At 46.7% G+C, this 19,040-nt stretch overlaps 1 long non-coding RNA gene across 8 annotated transcripts; it reads left to right on the top strand.

Moving 5' to 3' along the window:
* Positions 1–1,703: 1,703 nt before the first annotated feature.
* Positions 1,704–4,014, top strand: LOC120920839. Of its 8 annotated transcripts, none has more exons than XR_005744787.1 (3): positions 1,704–2,035; positions 2,077–2,804; positions 2,850–4,014. It is a non-coding gene; the product is annotated as an uncharacterized LOC120920839 (long non-coding RNA). The 8 variants fall into 8 exon arrangements; XR_005744792.1 differs by having other exon boundaries at positions 1,704–2,053; positions 2,282–2,804; XR_005744789.1 differs by having other exon boundaries at positions 1,704–2,517; positions 2,623–2,804.
* Positions 4,015–19,040: the final 15,026 nt, after the last annotated feature.

The following is a 19,040-nucleotide window of genomic DNA, read 5'->3' as shown; positions in this document are numbered from 1 at the left end:
ATTGTAGCGTTATACTGCCACCTACAGGAAGCAAGGTTAAATCCTCTAGGTGGCCGTATAACCCTACAATGATTGATCCTAAACTTTGTGGGTCTAACTATCACCTACAGGTATCAAGGCTTGTAATTGAACATTGTAGGGTTATACTGCCACCTACAGTTTTCAAGGCTTGTAATTGAACATTGTAGGGTTAAACTGCCACCTACAGGAAGCAAGGTTAAATCCTGTAGGTGGCCGTATAACCCACACTTTGTTTCCTGTAGGTGGCAGTATAGCCCCACAAAGTTTAGGATCAATCATTGTGGGGTTATACTGCCACCTACAGGATGCAATGCTTGTGGTCAATTATTGTAGGATTATACTGCCACCTACAGGGAGCAAGGCTTGTAATTGAACATTGTAAGGTTATACTGCCACCTACAGGTAGCAAGGCTTGTAATTGAACATTGTAGGGTTATACGGCCACATACAGGAAGCAAGGTTTAATCCTTGTGGTGGCCGTATAACCCACACTTTCCTACCTGTAGGTGGCAGCATCGCCCCACAAAGTTTAGGATCAATTATTGTGGGGTTATACTGCCACCTATAGGAAGCAAGGTTTGTGATAAATTATTGTAGGGTTATACTGCCACCTACAGGTAGCATGGCTTGTAATTGAACATTGTAGGGTTATACTGCCACCTACAGGAAGCAAAGTTTAATCCTGTAGGTGGCCGTATAACCCAAACTTTTGTTTCCTGTAGGTGGCAGTATAGCCCCACAAAGTTTAGGATCAATCATTGTAGGTTTATAATGTCACCTACAGGAAGCAAGGCTTGTAATTTAACATTGTAGGGTTATACGGCCACCTACAGGAAGCAAGGTTTAATCCTCTTGGTGGCCGTATAAGCCACACTTTCCTTCCTGTAGGTGGCAGTATCGCCCCACAAAGTTTAGGATCAATCGTTGTGGGGTTATACTGCCACCTGCAGGAAGTAAGGTTTGTGGTCAATCATTGTGGGGCTATACTGCCACCTACAATGGCTGTAAGGTGACTGACCCTCATTACAGGGCTGAGCCTGAGGGGAAGGCAAAAGAGGCCGCTTTAGCAGGAAGGGGGCAGTGGTAGGGCAGGACCTGTGACCTGTGCTGCTGGAGTAGCTCATGGGGGGGGAAGGGGCGCACTTTGGCCCTTTTTTTTTGTTTTTTTTTGTTTTTTTTACCTTAAGTGCTAAAGGACCTTGTTCCAGTGCTGCTTTGCACTCCTTTTACAAAACTTCTCCTTTAACTTTCAAGCCTTATGTAGGACATATACTGCGTGGCTGGTAGTTCAGCGGCTGACTAAGGAGACCATTAAAGCGCTGGAAGCTGTCAGCAGTAGTAAGTGTTTAAATGTTCCCGGGAAATTTTATATGACCAGTTTGTATTCAATTCAAGCTTATTCAACGGGGTAGAATAAGACGGCCTCTAGGTGGCGCTCTAAATAGATACTAGGTGAAGAACAGCCACTAGGTGGAGCTCTAAATAACTTCTAGGTGGAGAATTGCCACTAGGTGAAACTGTAAATAGATACTAGGTGAAAAACAGCCACTAGGTGGCGCTCCTAAAGAGCCACTAGAGCAGTGGTTATCAACTCCTGTCCTCATGACCCACTAACAGGTCAGGTTTGCAAGATAACTGAAATACATCACAGGTGATATCATTTGCCGCTCAGTGATTGCACTATTCTAGTCTGCATCTCCCCAAGGTAATACTTAAAATCTGGCCTGTTAATGGTTTCTGAGGACAGGAGTTGAGAACTACTGCACTAGAATGAGACCAGAAACTAGGTGGAGCTCTAATAGCCACTAGGTGGAGCTCTAAATAGCAGCTAGAGGGAGAAATGCCACTAGGTGGAGCTCTAAAGAGCCGAGCCACTAGATGGAGAACAGCCACTAGGTGGAGCTCTAAATGGCTGCTAGAGAATAGCATGGTGTTACCAGTTTGCATTCAAGTCAAGCTTATTATTTGGGGCAGAATCAGACAGCCTCTAGGTGGAGCTCTAAATAGCTACTAGGTGAAGAGCAGCCACTAGGTGGAGCACTAAAAAGCTACTAGGTCATAAACAGCCACTAGGTGGAGCTCTTAAAAGCTACTAGGTAAGGATCAGCCACTAGGGGGCGCTGTAAAGAAATACTAGATGAAGAACAGCCACTAGGTGGAGCTCTAAATAGCTCCTAGGTGGAGATCTAAAGAGCCACTGGGTGAAGAACAACCATTAGGTGGAGCGCTAAATAACAGCTAGATGGAGAACAGCCACTAGGTGGAGCTCTAGATGGCTACTAGGTGAAGAACAGCCACTAGGTGGAGCTCTAAAAAGCCACTAGAGGGAGAACAGCCACTAGGTGGAGCTCTAAAAAAACAGCCACTAGAGGGAGAACAGCCACTAGGCGGAGCTCTAAAGAGCCACTAGATGGAGAACAGCCACTAGGTGGAGCTCTAGATGGCTACTAGGTGAAGAACAGCCACTAGGAGGAGCTCTAAAAAGCCAGCCACTAGGTGGAGCTCTAAAGAGCCACTAGAGGGAGAACAGCCACTAGGTGGAGCTCTAGATGGCTACTAGGTGAAGAATAGCCACTAGGTGGCGCTCTAAAAAGCCACTAGAGGGAGAACAGCCACTAGGTGGAGCTCTAAATGGCTACTAGGTGAAGAGCAGCCACTAGGTGGAGCTCTAAATGGCTACTAGGTGAAGAGCAGCCACTAGGTGGAGCTCTAAATGGCTACTAGGTGAAGAACAGCCACTAGGTGGAGCTCTAAAAAGCCACTAGAGGGAGAACAGCCACTAGGTGGAGCTCTAAAAAAACAGCCACTAGAGGGAGAACTGACACTAGGTGGAGCTCTAAAGAGCCACTTGAGGGAGAACAGCCACTAGGTGGAGCTCTAGATGGCTACTAGGTGAAGAACAGCCACTAGGTGAAGCTCTAAAAAAAACAGCCACTAGATGGAGAACAGACACTAGGTGAAGCTCTAAAAAAAACAGCCACTAGATGGAGAACAGACACTAGGTGAAGCTCTAAAAAAAACAGCCACTAGATGGAGAACAGACACTAGGTGGAGATCTAAATAGCTATTAGGTGAAGAACAGTCACTAGGTGGAAATCTAGATGGCTACTAGGTGGAGCTCTAAAAAGCCAGCCACTAGAGGGAGAAGAGCCACTAGGTGAACCTCTAGATGGCTACTAGGTGAAGAACAGCCACTAGGTGGGGATCTAAAAAGCCACTAGAGGGAGAACAGCCACTAGGTGGACCTCTAGATGGCTACTAGGTGAAGAACAGCCACTAGGTGGGGATCTAAAGATCCACTAGAGAATAGCATTGGTGACCAGTTTTCATTCGATTCAAGCTTATTCTTCGGGGCAGAATCAGACAGCCACTAGGGGGAGCTCTAAATAGCTACTAGGTGAAGAGCAGCCACTAGGGGGAGCTGTATAGGGATTCTAGATGGAAAACAGCCACTTGGAGCTATAAATGGCTGCTATGTGGAGAATAGCCAGTAGGTGGAGCTCTATAAATATCAGACATCCACCAAAATCAAACCACAAGTCTGTAATGATGGGGGGGGGCTCTCTTTCCATAGGGTCAGTGCCTCCCCCCACCACCAGCCGGATCGAGCAGCTTTTCTTGCTTCCAAAATCCAGGGCTCCGTAAAATTCGCCGGATTTATAACGCAGCTGATGTGACGTTCACCGGGCAGCGATCGCATGCCACATTGCTTACATTGCCCAATTCCCTCTAGCGTTCTCCAGAATAATTACATTGTATCTCTTATTATTACAAATACATATTTCCTATGCTCCTCAGCTCCATCTAGTGGCCATAATGTGGTATTTTACTACTAGCCCACAATAGGAGGACATTCGTTTAGAAGAGAAAATAGCCTACGGATCATTTTTGTTTTTGCCCTATTGGCACAGAACAACGAATGTACATGCAGAGTGAATGGGTATGTGAAATTATTTTTAATAAATGGACCCCAAAGAGTATTTATAGCCCAAAGTTTTTAGTTTCGTTTTTTTTTTGTAAGTGTGAAATAGCGTACAGAAGGGTAACACCCCTTTTCAGGCTCTTATTGCTGTACCACAAAGCCGACACATGGGTATAAGTCGGCGTCAAAGTTGCCCTTGTATTGTACACAGTGGAACAGCCATAAAAATTCCAACGCGTTTCAGCTGTTCACGTTAGCTTTAGTCATGATTAAGGCCTGAACAGTCGAAACTCGTTGAGCTCTTTTTTTATATATATATAAAAATTCCAACGCGTTTCAGCTGTTCACGTTAGCTTTAGCCATGATTAAGGCCTGAACAGTCGAAACTCGTTGAGCTCTTTTTTTATATATATATATATATATATATATATATATATATATATAAAAATTCCAACGCGTTTCAGCTGTTCACGTTAGCTTTAGTCATGATTAAGACCAAGCTTTGATTCAAATCAGCCTTCAATAAACCTGTACAGACAAAGCGTTGTGGACTTTTTTTTTTGCTTAACCCCTTAACACTTAACGCCCGCCGCACGACTATTTACGTCCGCAAAATGGCACGGACAGGCAGAAGGGCGTATATATACGTCCTTGCCTTTCCGCGGGTCGGGGGTCCGATCGGGACCCCCCCCCCCCCCTACATGCAGCGGTCGGATTCCCGCAGGGAGCGATCCTGGACGACGGCGCGGCTATTCGTTTCTAGCCGCTCCGTCGCGATCAGTCCCCGGAGCTGAAGAACGGGGAGAGCCGTATGTAAACATGGCTTTCCCGTGCTTCACTGTGGCGGCGCATCGATCGTGTCATCCCCTTTATAGGGGAGACACGATCGATGACATCAGACCTACAGCCACACCCCCCTACAGTTGTAAACACACACTAGGTGAACCCTAACTCCTACAGCGCCCCCTTGTGGTTAACTCCCAAACTGCAACTGTCATTTTCACAATAAAGAATGCAATTTAAATGCATTTTTTGCTGTGAAAATGACAATGGTCCCAAAAATGTGTCAAAATTGTGCGAAGTGTCCGCCATAATGTCGCAGTCACGAAACAAATCGCTGATCGCCGCCATTAGTAGTAAAAAAAAAATAATTAATAAAAATGCAATAAAATGATCCCCTATTTTGTAAACGCTATAAATTTTGCGCAAACCAATCGATAAACGCTTATTGCGATTTTTTTTTTTTACCAAAAATAGGTAGAAGAATACGTATCGGCCTAAACTGAGGAAATTTTTTTTTTTATATATGTTTTGGGGGATATTTATTATAGCAAAAAGTAAAAAAAATATTGAATTTTTTTCAAAATTGTCGCTCTATTTTTGTTTATAGCGCAAAAAAAAAAAACCCCAGAGGTGATCAAATACCACCAAAAGAAAGCTCTATTTGTCGGGAAAAAAGGACGCCAATTTTGTCTGGGAGCCACGTCGCACGGCCGCGCAATTGTCTGTTAAAGCGACGCAGTGCCGAATCGCAAAACCTGGCCTGGGCATTTAGCTGCCTAAAGGTCTGGGGCTTAAGTGGTTAAAGACAGAAGGAAAAACAAACTTTAAAAAACTGTACATATCATCACAACTACTTTATAAAACATTCGTTGGATGAATGTCACAAACATTTGTACCTGGCTGAGCGAATTTTCCCCTGTATTGTCTGTAATAGAGTCATTCCTATGATCGACAATGCCATCTTGTGGCCAAAATGAGATATATTTTCTTTAGAGAGGTTTTGGAGAAAAAAAACACATACCCACTAGATGGCGCTGATGTTCATAGGAATTCATCTATTACAGAAAACACAGGGAATGTGTGTGACGTTTGTCCAAAGGCTGTTTTTATAAATACACCAGATCAATTACACCTGGGCCCAGATTCAGTAAGCAATTGCGCCTGCGTAACCATAGGTTACGCAGCGCAATTGCTGACTTGCGCCGGCGTAACAAGTTCTCCTGATTCAGAGAACTCGTTACGCCGACTGCATCCTAAAATCTGCGTGGCATAGGGCTCTTATGCCACGCAGATTTTAGGCTGCATTCTTGCGTTGACCGCTAGGGGGCGCTCCCATTGTGGTCAGCGTATAGTATGCAAATTGCATACTTACGCCGATTCACAATGTTGCGCGGGCCCTGCGTACGCAAGGTACGGAGTTTCCGTACGGCATCTTTAGCGCAAGGCTGCCCCTTCTAATAGTAGGGGCAGCCAATGCTAAAGTATAGCCGCCGTTCCCGCGACGTGAAATTTGAATTTCACGTCGTTTGCGTAAGTGATTCGTGAATGGCGCTGGACGCCATTCACGTTCACTTTGAAGCAAATGACGTCCTTGCGACGTCATTTGCCGCAATGCACGTCGGGAAAGTTTCCTGACGGAGCATGCGCTCTACGCTCGGCGCGGGAGCGCGCCTAATTTAAATGATTCCCGCCCCGGCGGGATCATTTACATTGCGCGCGCTTACGGCGGCAATTTTTCCGGCGCGCCCTCGCAATTTACGGAGCTACTGCTCCGTGAATCGAGGGCATCGCAAAATATTTGCGTGGGCGCAGGGCAAAATCGTTGCCCTACGCCTTCCGCAAATATAGCGCAGATCTCTTTGAATCTGGGCCCTTGTTTTTTTTTTGGGGGGGGGGGGGGGGCATTCATCAATGCACTATATTGTCAAAAGTATTGGGACACCTGCCTTTACACACAAACATAAACTGTTGGCATTCCACGAGCGGGGCGCAATTTTGAAGCGTGACATGTTGGGTATCAATTTACTCGGCGTAATTATCTTTCACAATATAAAATAAATTGGGCTAACTTTACTGTTGTCTTATTTTTTAATTTAAAAAAAGTGTATTTTTTACCCCGAAAAGTGCGCTTGTAAGACCGCTACGCAAATATGGTGTGATAGAAAGTATTGCAACGACCGCCATTTTATTCTCTAGGGTGTTAGAATAAAAAATATATATAATGTTTGGGGGGTTCGAACTTCTAAGAAAAGGGAAGGAGATGGAAACCGACAGGGGAAGCTCCATTAGCATTGCTGGTTGTCTTGTCATACCAACGCCCACCACAAGAGGGCGCCAGATTCCAGAAGGAACCATAGGACTGCAGAAGGCCGCAAAGCCGTGGCCTCAATTATCGGCCAATGGGAAGCGTTGGAAAGGCAAGGACCAGGAGGGATAGATTAACAAGGGGAAGTATGGGAAAGGTAAGGACCAGGAGGAGGTGGGGGAACAAAGGAAAGGGTGGGAAAGGTAAGGATCAGGAGGAGGTGGAGGAACAGGGGGAAGCATGGGAAAGGTAAGGACCAGTAGGGGGTGGGTAAACAATGGGAGGTGTGGTAAAGGCAAGGACCAGGAGGGATGGATTAACAAGGGGAAGTGTGGGAAAGGTAAGGACCAGGAGGAGGTTGGTAAACAATGGGAGGCGTGGGAAAGGTAAGGACCAGGAGGGATGGATTAACAAGGGAAAGTATGGGAAAGGTAAGGACCAGGAGGAGGTGGGGGAACAGGGGGAAGCGTGGGAAAGGTAAGGACCAGTAGGGGTGGGGGAAGTGTGGGAAAGGCAAGGACCAGTAGGGGGTGGGTAAACAATGGTAGGCGTGGGAAAGGTAAGGACCAGGAGGGATGGATTAACAAGGGGAAGTGTGGGAAAGGTAAGGACCAGGAGGAGGTGGGGGAACAAAGGGAAGCGTGGGAAAGGTAAGGACTAGGAGGAGGTTGGTAAACAATGGGAGGCGTTGGAAAGGCAAGGACCAGGAGGGATGGATTAACAAGGGGAAGTGTGGGAAAGGTAAGGACCAGGAGGTGGTGTGGGAACAAAGAAAAGTGTGGGAAAGGTAAGGATCAGAAGGAGGTGGAGGAACAGGGGGAAGAGTGGGAAAGGTAAGGACCAGGAGGAGGTGGGGGAACAAATGAAAGGGTGGGAAAGGTAAGGATCAGGAGGAGGTGGGGGAACAAATGAAAGGGTGGGAAAGGTAAGGATCAGGAGGAGGTGGAGGAACAGGGGGAAGCATGGGAAAGGTAAGGACCAGTAGGGGGTGGGTAAACAATGGGAGGTGTGGGAAAGGCAAGGACCAGGAGGAGGTGGGGGAACAAGGGGGAGCATTAGGAGGGGTAAGGACCAAGGAGGGGGGTAGATGAACAAAGAAAAGGGTGGGAAGGGTAAGGACCAGGAGGAAGGTGGTAAGTGAATTTTTTATTTCAGCTGAATATAAAAAAGATCTCAGCTTCGGGTGGACGGCGCCTTTAAGTCGCCCCCACACTCTACAATGTATAGACGTTGTGTGATAGTACAAGCTCACATCGATCGTCGGGGGATCATAGGCCTCGCTATAAGCCCCCTGACCTCCCCGTATGTCGCCGTGGTGAGATAGAGGCCTGCGATCCTCCACATCATTATGCGCCGCCTTACTGGTAACCGGCGTCAGCTTGATTTATGAACACTTTTCCAGGACCGCGTTTTACGACCCATCCGTCATCGTCCATCGATTTCCCTTCAGCCTTAATGGAGGCCGTATATTAAATATTTATTACGGCTGGGGAGGCAGCGCTGGGAGACGCCGACTACCAAGATGGCCGATGTTGAGGTGACACAGCGCTGTATTAAACAGAGATTAGCCGGGGTCTGCAGGCGTTTGGGACCTTGATCTATGGCCGTAATATACCCAGCAGAGCCGAGTCTCTATCACAGTATAGATTGGATGGAGAAGGTAAGGGGGGGGGGGAGGACATCAGTCAACAAAAAATCACATTGAGGATCATCTGTTTACAATCAGATCATTAGATTGATGGCGACCATCTTGGTTTAATTAAGAGAAGAGTCACTGCCAAGGCAACAGACGATGTGTAATCCATGGACGGCGTCCAGAGGGAACATCTACTGAGAGAAGTATGGAGGCCAACACCGCCGCCATGGATTCCTCGGCCACCGCCGCCTCCCCAGATTCCTCGGCCACCACCACCGCCACGGCTGATTCCTCGGCCACCACGGATTTTTTGGCTACCACCGCCGCCACGGATTCCTCGGCTACCACCACCACCGTCGCCACGGATTCCTCGGCTACCACCACCACCGCCGCCATGGATTCCTCGGCCACCACCGCCTCCCCAGATTCCTCGGCCACCACCACCGCCACGGCTGATTCCTCGGCCACCACCACCGCCACGGCTGATTCCTCGGCCGCCACGGATTCCTCGGCTATCACCACCACCGTCGCTACGGATTCCTCGACTACCACCGACGCCATGGATTCCTCGGCCACCACCGCCTCCCCAGATTCCTCGGCCACCACCACCGCCATGGCTGATTCCTCAGCCACCACCGCCGCCACGGATTCCTCGGCCACCACCGCCTTGGCCCGGGATTCCTCGGCAAAGAAGAGGTGCCGGCCTGTCATGGTGATTCCAGCCCCCCCCTGGGTTCAACACTGAGCTGGAACTTCCAACCTTCACTGGATGAAAACGATTTCTGGGCCAGAAGAGGAGCGTGTTCAGTCCACATTTTGTTTCATATAAACAGTGTGTAATAGAAATAGAAGAATACAATAGAAGTAGAAGAATACGACAGAAAAAGAATAAGATAGAAGTAGAAGAATACAATAGAAGTAGAATAAGATAGAAATAAAGAATGCTATAGAAATAGAAGAATACCATAGAAGTAGAAGAATGCGATAGAAGTAGAAGAATACCATAGAAGTAGAAGAATGCGATAGAAGTAGAAGAAAAAAAGAGAAGTAGAATAAGACAGAAATAGAAGAATAAGATAGAAGTAGAAGAATACAATAGAAATAGAAGAAAAAAAGATAGAAGTAGAAGAATACGATAGAAATAGAATAAGATAGAAATAGAAGAATGCTACAGAAGTAGAAGAATACGATAGAAGTAGAAGAATACCATAGAAGAATACAATAGAAGGATGCTATAGAAGTAGAAGAATAAGATAGAAATAGAAGAATGCGGGAGCTGCGGTGGCTCAACGCGATTGGCACGGCGCTGACAAGCCATTCACCTCTGTAGCTAGGGTTTCGGATCCCGGTCTTGGCTACATGTGAATTGAGTTTGGTGGTCTCAGCCCGGCTCCCGGTGGGTGTGCTATGCGAGGTAAGCCTACGCTTAGTACGCCCACCCCCCTCCCACAAAAACCACCACACTTACACACGAACTCGAAATTGGGTTACTTTGACCACGCGGTCTCTAACAAAGAGAGGCGAAGGACTAACGGGGCTGGTTGAGCGGGCTAGATCCTCTCACTCCCTTATAGGGAGTCCCTCTGCCCCGTTGGGCTTCAAAGCGGAGCAGGTAGGGCGGGCTGTGTGGGAGGACCCCCTCACACACCCACCATTGCCACCCGGGGCATGGAGAAAGGTGGCAAATTGCCTCTGGGGGAGGCCTGCCTACTCCCAACTCCTGCAGTCCGGCTCCTCTCTCGAGTACACACACAAAAAATACACTTTAAAAAAAAATAGAACAATACAATAGAAGTAGAAGAATACCATAGAAGGATGCTATAGAAGTAGAAGAATAAGATAGAAATAGAAGAAAAAAAAAAAGAAGTAGAATACGATAGAAGTAGAATAAGACAGAAATAGAAGAATAAGTTAGAAGTAGAAGAATAAAATAAAAGTAGACGAATAAGATAGAAATAGAACAATGCTATAGAAGTAGAATACGATAGAAGTAGAATTACGATAGAAATAGAAGAATAAGATCAGATAGATAGATAGGATTAGAAATGTAAAAATATAAAAAGTGAGAGCGAGAGAGAAAGATAAATGGATGGATCACTGATGGATGGATGAATGAGTGATTGGTTGCATAAATTAATGAAGGGTGGATGAAAAAAAATCATGGATGGATGAATGAATGATTGGATGGATGGATGAAAGTATAGATAGACGGATGGTTTAGATTGATAAATGAATGGATGATTGGGTGGATGAATGACGGGGGAAGGGAATGATTGTATAAATTGATAAAAGGGTGGATAGGTTGGATGAAAACAATTATTGGATGGATGGTTTGGATAAATAGATGATTGATTGGATAAATAGATGGATGGGTGGATGAATGGAAGAATGGATGTTTTCATGAGTAAATGATGGAATGGAGGCATGGATGAGTACATGATTGGATGAAAGGATGGTTGAATGTTTTTTTTTATAATGGATGAATGGATGGATGAGCAAATGATTGGATGGATAAAAGAATGGAAGGTTTAGATGGATGCAAGGATGTACTGTATGGATGGTTTCGATAGATGAATGAACGATTGGATGAGTGAAAGGATGGATGAATGAACAAATGATTGAAAGGATGGATGCACTTTTTTAGATGGGTTAGATTGATGAATGAAGTATTGGATGGATGAATGAATGTACTGTATGGATGGTTACAATAGATGAATAAAGGATTGGATGGGTGAAAGAATGGATGAATGAACAATTGATTAAATAGAGGAAAGGATGAATGTACTGTATGGATGGTTTAGATCAGGGGTCTCCAAACTACGGCCCGCGGGCCACATCCGGCCCGCTAGGACGTTTTGTCCGGCCCGCAGCTTCAGTGATCAGACTCACTGCAGGGACGGCTTGCTTTGCCTTCTGACATGCATTGAGGGATTTCAGCGCAGACCTGCTGCACTTCCCAGCTCCTCCACCAGAGTTAGTTAATTTTAGCTGTAACAGCTTGTCTGTGTAAAAGGGGCGGGAGCCGGGAAGTCCAGCGTGTCTGCTCTAATGCTGGCTCTTCAGAAGCAGGCAAGCAGCACAGAACACGCTGATATACGGGGAAACTTGCAGACAGACAGTGATGAGGAAAATACTGTGCTGGGGGGGGGGGGGGGGCACAAGTATAGAGGGGGGACAAAACTGTGTGTGGTGGGAGATCTGATGGGGATGTAGTAATGGCTCTGGTGGGGGCTCTGGTGGGGATGTGGATGTAGTTATGGCTCTGATGGGGATGTAGTGATGGCTCTGATGGGGATGTAGTGATGGCTCTGATGGGGATGTGGTGGGGGCTCTGATGGGGATGTAGTGATGGCTCTGATGGGGATGTAGTGATGGCTCTGATGGGGATGTGGTGGGGGCTCTGATGGGGATGTAGTGATGGCTCTGATGGGGATGTGGTGGGGGCTCTGATGGGGATGTAGTGATGGCTCTGATGGGGATGTAGTGATGGCTCTGATGGGGATGTGGTGGGGGCTCTGATGGGGATGTAGTTATGGCTCTGATGGGGATGTAGTGATGGCTCTGATGGGGATGTAGTGATGGCTCTGATGGGGATGTAGTGATGGCTCTGATGGGGATGTAGTTATGGCTCTGATGGGGATGTAGTGATGGCTCTGATGGGGATGTAGTGATGGCTCTGATGGGGATGTAGTGATGGCTCTGATGGGCATGTAGTGATGGCTCTGATGGGGATGTAGTGATGGCTCTGATGGGGATGTAGTGATGGCTCTGGTGGGGGCTCTGGTGGGGATGTGGATGTGGTGATGGCTCTGATGGGGATGTGGATGTAGTGATGGCTCTGATGGGGATGTAGTGATGGGGATTTGGTGGGGGCTCTGATAGGGATGTAGTGATGGCTCTGATGGGGATGTAGTAATGGCTCTGGTGGGGATGTGGTGGGGGCTCTGGTGGGGATGTGGATGTAGTTATGGCTCTGATGGGGATGTGGTGATGGCTCTGATGGGGATGTAGTGATGGCTCTGATGGGGATGTAGTGATGGCTCTGATGGGGATGTAGTGATGGCTCTGATGGGGATGTGGTGATGGCTCTGATGGGGATGTGGTGATGGCTCTGATGGGGATGTAGTAATGGCTCTGGTGGGGATGTGGTGATGGCTCTGGTGGGGATGTGGATGTAGTGATGGCTCTGATGGGGATGTAGTGATGTGGATGTAGTAATGGCTCTGGTGGGGATGTGGTGGGGGCTCTGGTGGGGATGTGGATGTAGTGATGGCTCTGATGTGGATGTAGTAATGGCTCTGGTGGGGATGTGGTGGGGGCTCTGGTGGGGATGTGGATGTAGTGATGGCTCTGATGTGGATGTAGTAATGGCTCTGGTGGGGATGTGGTGGGGGCTCTGGTGGGGATGTGGATGTAGTGATGGCTCTGATGTGGATGTAGTAATGGCTCTGGTGGGGATGTGGTGGGGGCTCTGGTGGGGATGTGGATGTAGTGATGGCTCTGATGGGGATGTAGTGATGTGGATGTAGTAATGGCTCTGGTGGGGATGTGGTGGGGGCTCTGGTGGGGATGTGGATGTAGTGATGGCTCTGATGTGGATGTAGTAATGGCTCTGATGGGGATGTGGTGGGGGCTCTGGTGGGGATGTGGATGTAGTGATGGCTCTGATGTGGATGTAGTAATGGCTCTGGTGGGGATGTGGTGGGGGCTCTGGTGGGGATGTGGATGTAGTGATGGCTCTGATGGGGATGTAGTGATGTGGATGTAGTAATGGCTCTGGTGGGGATGTGGTGGGGGCTCTGGTGGGGATGTGGATGTAGTGATGGCTCTGATGTGGATGTAGTAATGGCTCTGATGGGGATGTGGTGGGGGCTCTGGTGGGGATGTGGATGTAGTGATGGCTCTGATGTGGATGTAGTAATGGCTCTGGTGGGGATGTGGTGGGGGCTCTGGTGGGGATGTGGATGTAGTGATGGCTCTGATGGGGATGTAGTGATGTGGATGTAGTAATGGCTCTGGTGGGGATGTGGTGGGGGCTCTGGTGGGGATGTGGATGTAGTGATGGCTCTGATGGGGATGTGGTGATGGCTCTGGTGGGGATGTAGATGTGGAGGGGGCTCTGATGGGGAACACTGATGTAAGGCCTCGTGCACACTTAATATTTGGCCCTAGTGCACGAGGCTCTGGCATTTAGGTGCGGGCAGAGGATACAGGTGCACCATCCAGCCCTGCTAATGGCAGCTTTTTTTTAAATTCTGCTCTATTCCATAGCTGAGGAGTAATTTATAAATGGCTTCTTTTTTTTTCGGCCCGCGAATATCTGTAAAATATACAATGTGGCCCTCGAAGTCAAAAGTTTGGAGACCCCTGGTTTAGATTGATGAATGAAGGATTGGATGGATGAATGAAAGGATGGATGGTTTGGATGAATGAGTGGATAAATGGATGCAGGGATGGATGGCTTGGATGAGAGAAAATAATTATTTTCCTCCCTCTACACCAACATTATGACTGGAGGAATCCCCACTGCCGGCTATTCATTCATTCATTCATTCATTCATCCATCCATCCATCCTGAATACCCAACAGTGACTACATCTGATAGGCTCCATGTATGACCAGTCATTTTCTTCCCAGCTCAGTTGATTTCTAAATCCAATTCATGGAGCCGGGTTTTGCCCGCAGGGCCGTCTACAGCTGAAATCTCAGCCAGTTCAGCAGGAATCAGCCAAAATTCAAGCCTTCAATGGCCAACATTATAGAGAGAAATGCTTAAACAGATAAAAAATATATCACATAAGAAATAAAGAAATAAATATCACATCTCATCCAGATATTTATTGCAGACAGGACAATACAACATACACAGTATCTGCGTCTCACGTGACGCCCGCAGTCCTTGTGAAATTTGTGCGTCATTATTTCTAACCGTGGCCCTAGAGGTCAGCTACAGAAAATTGTCAAACAGAAAAGGACCCCGAACTAGACTGCCAGCACTCTGCTACAAAAATGGCTGGAGTACCATTTGAGGTTCAGTCATACGGGATTTCACCCTTTAAAAGATCTCTAGGTTTTTTATTTTATTGAATGCTGTGCTTTCTAAAAAGCAAATAATAAAAAAATGAAATAAAAATAAACCTCTGCATAATTTAAAACCACAATCCTGAATAGTCAAAGTCCATCCTTAATTTGTGCCAACCCCCGCCCAAGTATAACCATATTAAGGTAAATCAATCCATTTACACTATCCTGCTCCTCAGGGGTGGGTCCAGCAAACTGATTTGCGACTGGCTGGGAAGCCAATTTAGATCCACCCCTGAATTGCACCATCCCTGCCTCAGTATGACTATATTAGGGTAAACCAATCCATGTACACTATTTTGCTCCTTGGGGGGCGAGTCCAGCTAACTGATTTGAAACTTGCTGGAGAGCCAGTTTAGGTCCAACCCTGATTTGCACCAAACCCACCTCAGTATGACTATATTAAAGTAAACCAATCCACTTATACGATTATGCTCCTTGGGGGAGGGTCCAGCAAACTGATTTGGGACTTGCTGGAGAGCTAGTTTAAATCCACCCCTGATTTTCACTAACCCTGCCCCAGTATGACCAGATTATTGTAAACCAATCCACTTACACCATTTTGCTCTTCGAAGGTGGGTCCGGCAAACTGATTTGGGGCTAGATGGGAAGGCAATTTAAGTCCACCCCTGATTTGCTCCTCAGGGGTGGGTCCAGCAAACTGATTTGGGGCTGGATGGGAAGGCAATTTAAGTCAACCCCTGATTTGCACTAACCCCACCCCAGTATGACTATATTTACTGTAGGTAAACCAATACATTTACATCATCCTGCTCCTCAGGGATGGGTCCAACAAACTGATTTCAGACTGCTAAGTGAGCCAATTAAAAATCTACCCCTGAGTTAAATCAACCCCACCCCAGTATGACCATATGAAGGTAAACCAGTCCACTTGTACTATCTTGCTCATCAGAGGTAGGTCCCGCAAACTGATTTGGGGTTGGATGGGAAGGCAATTTAAGTCCACCCCTGATTTTCACCAACCCCTTCTTGGCATGACCATATTTAGGTAAACCAATCCACTTATGCTTCTATTATCCCGGGGGTGGGTCCAGCAAACTGATTTGGGACTGGTAGGAGAGCCAGTTTAAATCCACCCCTGATTTGCACCAACCCTGAACCAGTATGACCAGATTATTGTAAACCAATCCACTTACACCATTTTGCTCTTCAAAGGTGGGTCCGGCAAACTGATTTGGGGCTAGATGGGAAACCAGTTTAAGTCCACCCCTGATTTGCTCCTCAGGGGTGGGTCCAGCAAACTGATTTGGGGCTGGATGGGAAGGCAATTTAAGTCCACCCCTGATTTGCTCCTCAGGGGTGGGTCCAGCAAACTGATTTGGGGCTGGATGGGAAGGCAATTTAAGTCCACCCCTGATTTGCACTAACCCAACCCAAATATGACTATATTTACTGTAGTTAAACCAATACATTTACATTATCCTGCTCCTCAGGGGTGGGTCCAACAAACTGATTTCAGACTGGTAGGTGAGCCAGTTAAAAATCTACCCCTGAGTTGAATCAACCCCACCCCATTATGACCATATGAAGGTAAACCAGTCCACTTGTACTATCTTGCTCATCGGAGGTAGGTCCCGCAAACTGATTTGGGGTTGGATGGGAAGGCAATTTAAGTCCACCCCTGATTTCCACTAACTCCACCCCAGTATGTATATATTTACTGTAGGTAAACCAATACATTTACATTATCCTGCGCCTCAGGGGTGGGTCCAGCAAACTGATTTGGGGCTGGATGGGAAGGCAATTTAAGTCCACCCCTGATTTCCACTAACTCCACCCCAGTATGATTATATTTACTGTAGGTAAACCAATACATTTACATTATCCTGCTCCTCAGGGGTGGGTCCAGAAATCTGATTTTGGACTGGCTGGAGCGATTGAAGGTTTATAAATTATATTTTTTATTGTAATTGACCTCAGCAACAGCTTAAGATGCAAAGGGAAATCTTTTGGACAGAACCCGGGATTTTTTATTTTTTTATTGTCAAACAAAATATTTGTCATAAATATTTGGTATCTATTTACAATATTTTTGTCTAGAAAAAAAAAAAAACGATAGATGGACAAAGGCCAAGACAGATCTGATTTTCCAAAAAATTGCATTATTATTTTTTTTACAAAGGATGAAAACAGAAATATTCGATACATCAGGTCAACGATCCGCTTGAAAAAAAATTGATGAAATCTAAAAAGGACGCATTACATCACATTCCCTGTTCAATGGATTGTTCCGTTATTGTGACGCAAAGGGGGACAACAAGGCAGAACTTGAGTCACCTCAAGTCAACCGTCCGACCTTACATGCCATCTCCTGATTGCTGAGTGTGCATAACACCATCCAAAATTACAGAGCCACAGAGCTAGGAGGAATGTAAACAAGAAGAGGCTCTGCCATTTGTTCTTGCTGTGCGCACTCTGAGGTTTTGTGAGATAACATTTGAGGCCGGGCAGTTGACTGCACAGCAACTGTCAGACTTCGAGTGGTCACTGACCCTCAAACTAAAAGTATGATCCAATAGGAGCGCCTACTAAAAAAAAAAAATGCCTTATAAGACTCCAAAGGCCTTAAGTGACAACACAAAAAGGTGACCAACGCGTTTCGTCACACATAAAATCCCCCTTCGTCCAATGTGTCTAATGCAGGGGTGTCAAACTGCAGCCCACCAGTTGTTGCAGAACTACTAAGTCCCCCCCATGCCTCTGCCTTTGGGAGTCATGCTTGTAGCAGTCAGCATTGCAATGCCTCATGGGACTTGTAGTTTGGCAACAGCTGGAGGGCCGCCAGTTTGCCGTAATGGAATCAAAACTCCTGGGGCTCCAGACTTTTTTACTAGCAAGATCACTCGCTGACTTATTCTCCTACCAAAGATTTACATATTCAGGAAGTTTGGCTTTGGTTCCCTTAGACCAGTGGTCTCCAAACTGTGGCCCGGGGGCCAGATGCGGCCCTTTGCTTGCTTTTATCAAGCCCTTGGGCCATTTCATCCACTAATACCAACATTAATCCCCCCCCCTCACTGAGACCATTGAGGGGGCACAATTCCTCACAATTACACCAACAATGGGGTACAATTCCTCCCAATGACACCAACAATTGGGCAAAAGGACACCAATGATGGGGTACAATTCCTACCACTGACACCAACGATGGGGCACAACTCCTCCCACTGATGTTGGGCCCTTTTCTACTCCCAATGGCCACAGGTCCGGCCCCCCTAATGTCATAGAGATAGTAAACTGGCCCCATATTTGGAAAGTTTGAAGACCCCTGCCTTAGACCAATGTTTCTCAACTCCAGTCCTCAAGGCGCCTCAACAGTTTTCAGGATTTCCCTCAGATGAAAACGGCTGTGGCAATTACTAAGACAGTGAAACTGATCAAATCACCTGTGCAAAATAATGGTAAGCATGAAAACATGACCTGTTGGGGCGCCTTTGAGGACTAGAGTTGAGAAACACTGCATTAGACACACAGCTACATTGTACAGTGGAACCTCGGATTGCGAGTAACGCAGTTTCGCAATAAGAGCGCCCGATTCGGAAATGTACGGAAAGGCCAGAGGACAGCATGGCTGACCTCAGCAAATATTGGGAATTAAGTCTTTCCGAGGTCAGCCGGAGTGTCCTCGGGCCTTGTCTGTCATTTCCGAGGCTCTCCAGTACCCCCCCCCCCGCCTCTGGCCACATGCGGTATTACATGCAATTGAAGTCAATGCGGAAAAAAATTATTTTAGTTTCCTATGACTTCAATGGGAAAACTCACTTTGATATGCGAGTACTTTGGATTACGAGCATTCTCCTGGAACGGATTATGCTCGTAATCCGAGGTTCCGCTGTACAAGCCTTGACGAAATGCGTTGGGTAGCTTTTGCTCTCCTCTGGTCACTTGTGAACTTAATGAAGGACTTTGGACTTCTTAGATGTTCTTTTGGCACTCTTATTGGCTTCATTACATGTGGACTTTTCACTTTGGATGACCCCTACCTTCTTGAGGCCCCCCCCCTCCCAATTTTCTGGAGAGCTGCCAAACCCCAAGCCTTTAAGTTCAAATAGTGACATTTTCTATTGGCTAAAATCTGTGCCAGCACCTCCTTTTACCTTTCCTTGTAGTAGCTGGATACAAGTATAGATCACTTTAGGTGACCTTTGACCCCGACACTAAAAATGGGGCGTTGAGCATGGGCTAAATAAGAGGGTGCAAATTTTTTAAGCAAACCTGACGAATTGTAATAATCTACAGGAAGCCTATACTCAGAGAGGTATAGACATGGC

This window comes from Rana temporaria, chromosome 13 (assembly GCF_905171775.1).
Source record: "Rana temporaria chromosome 13, aRanTem1.1, whole genome shotgun sequence".
NCBI classification, from domain to species: domain Eukaryota; kingdom Metazoa; phylum Chordata; class Amphibia; order Anura; family Ranidae; genus Rana; species Rana temporaria.
This window is presented reverse-complemented; position numbering and strand designations above follow the sequence as displayed.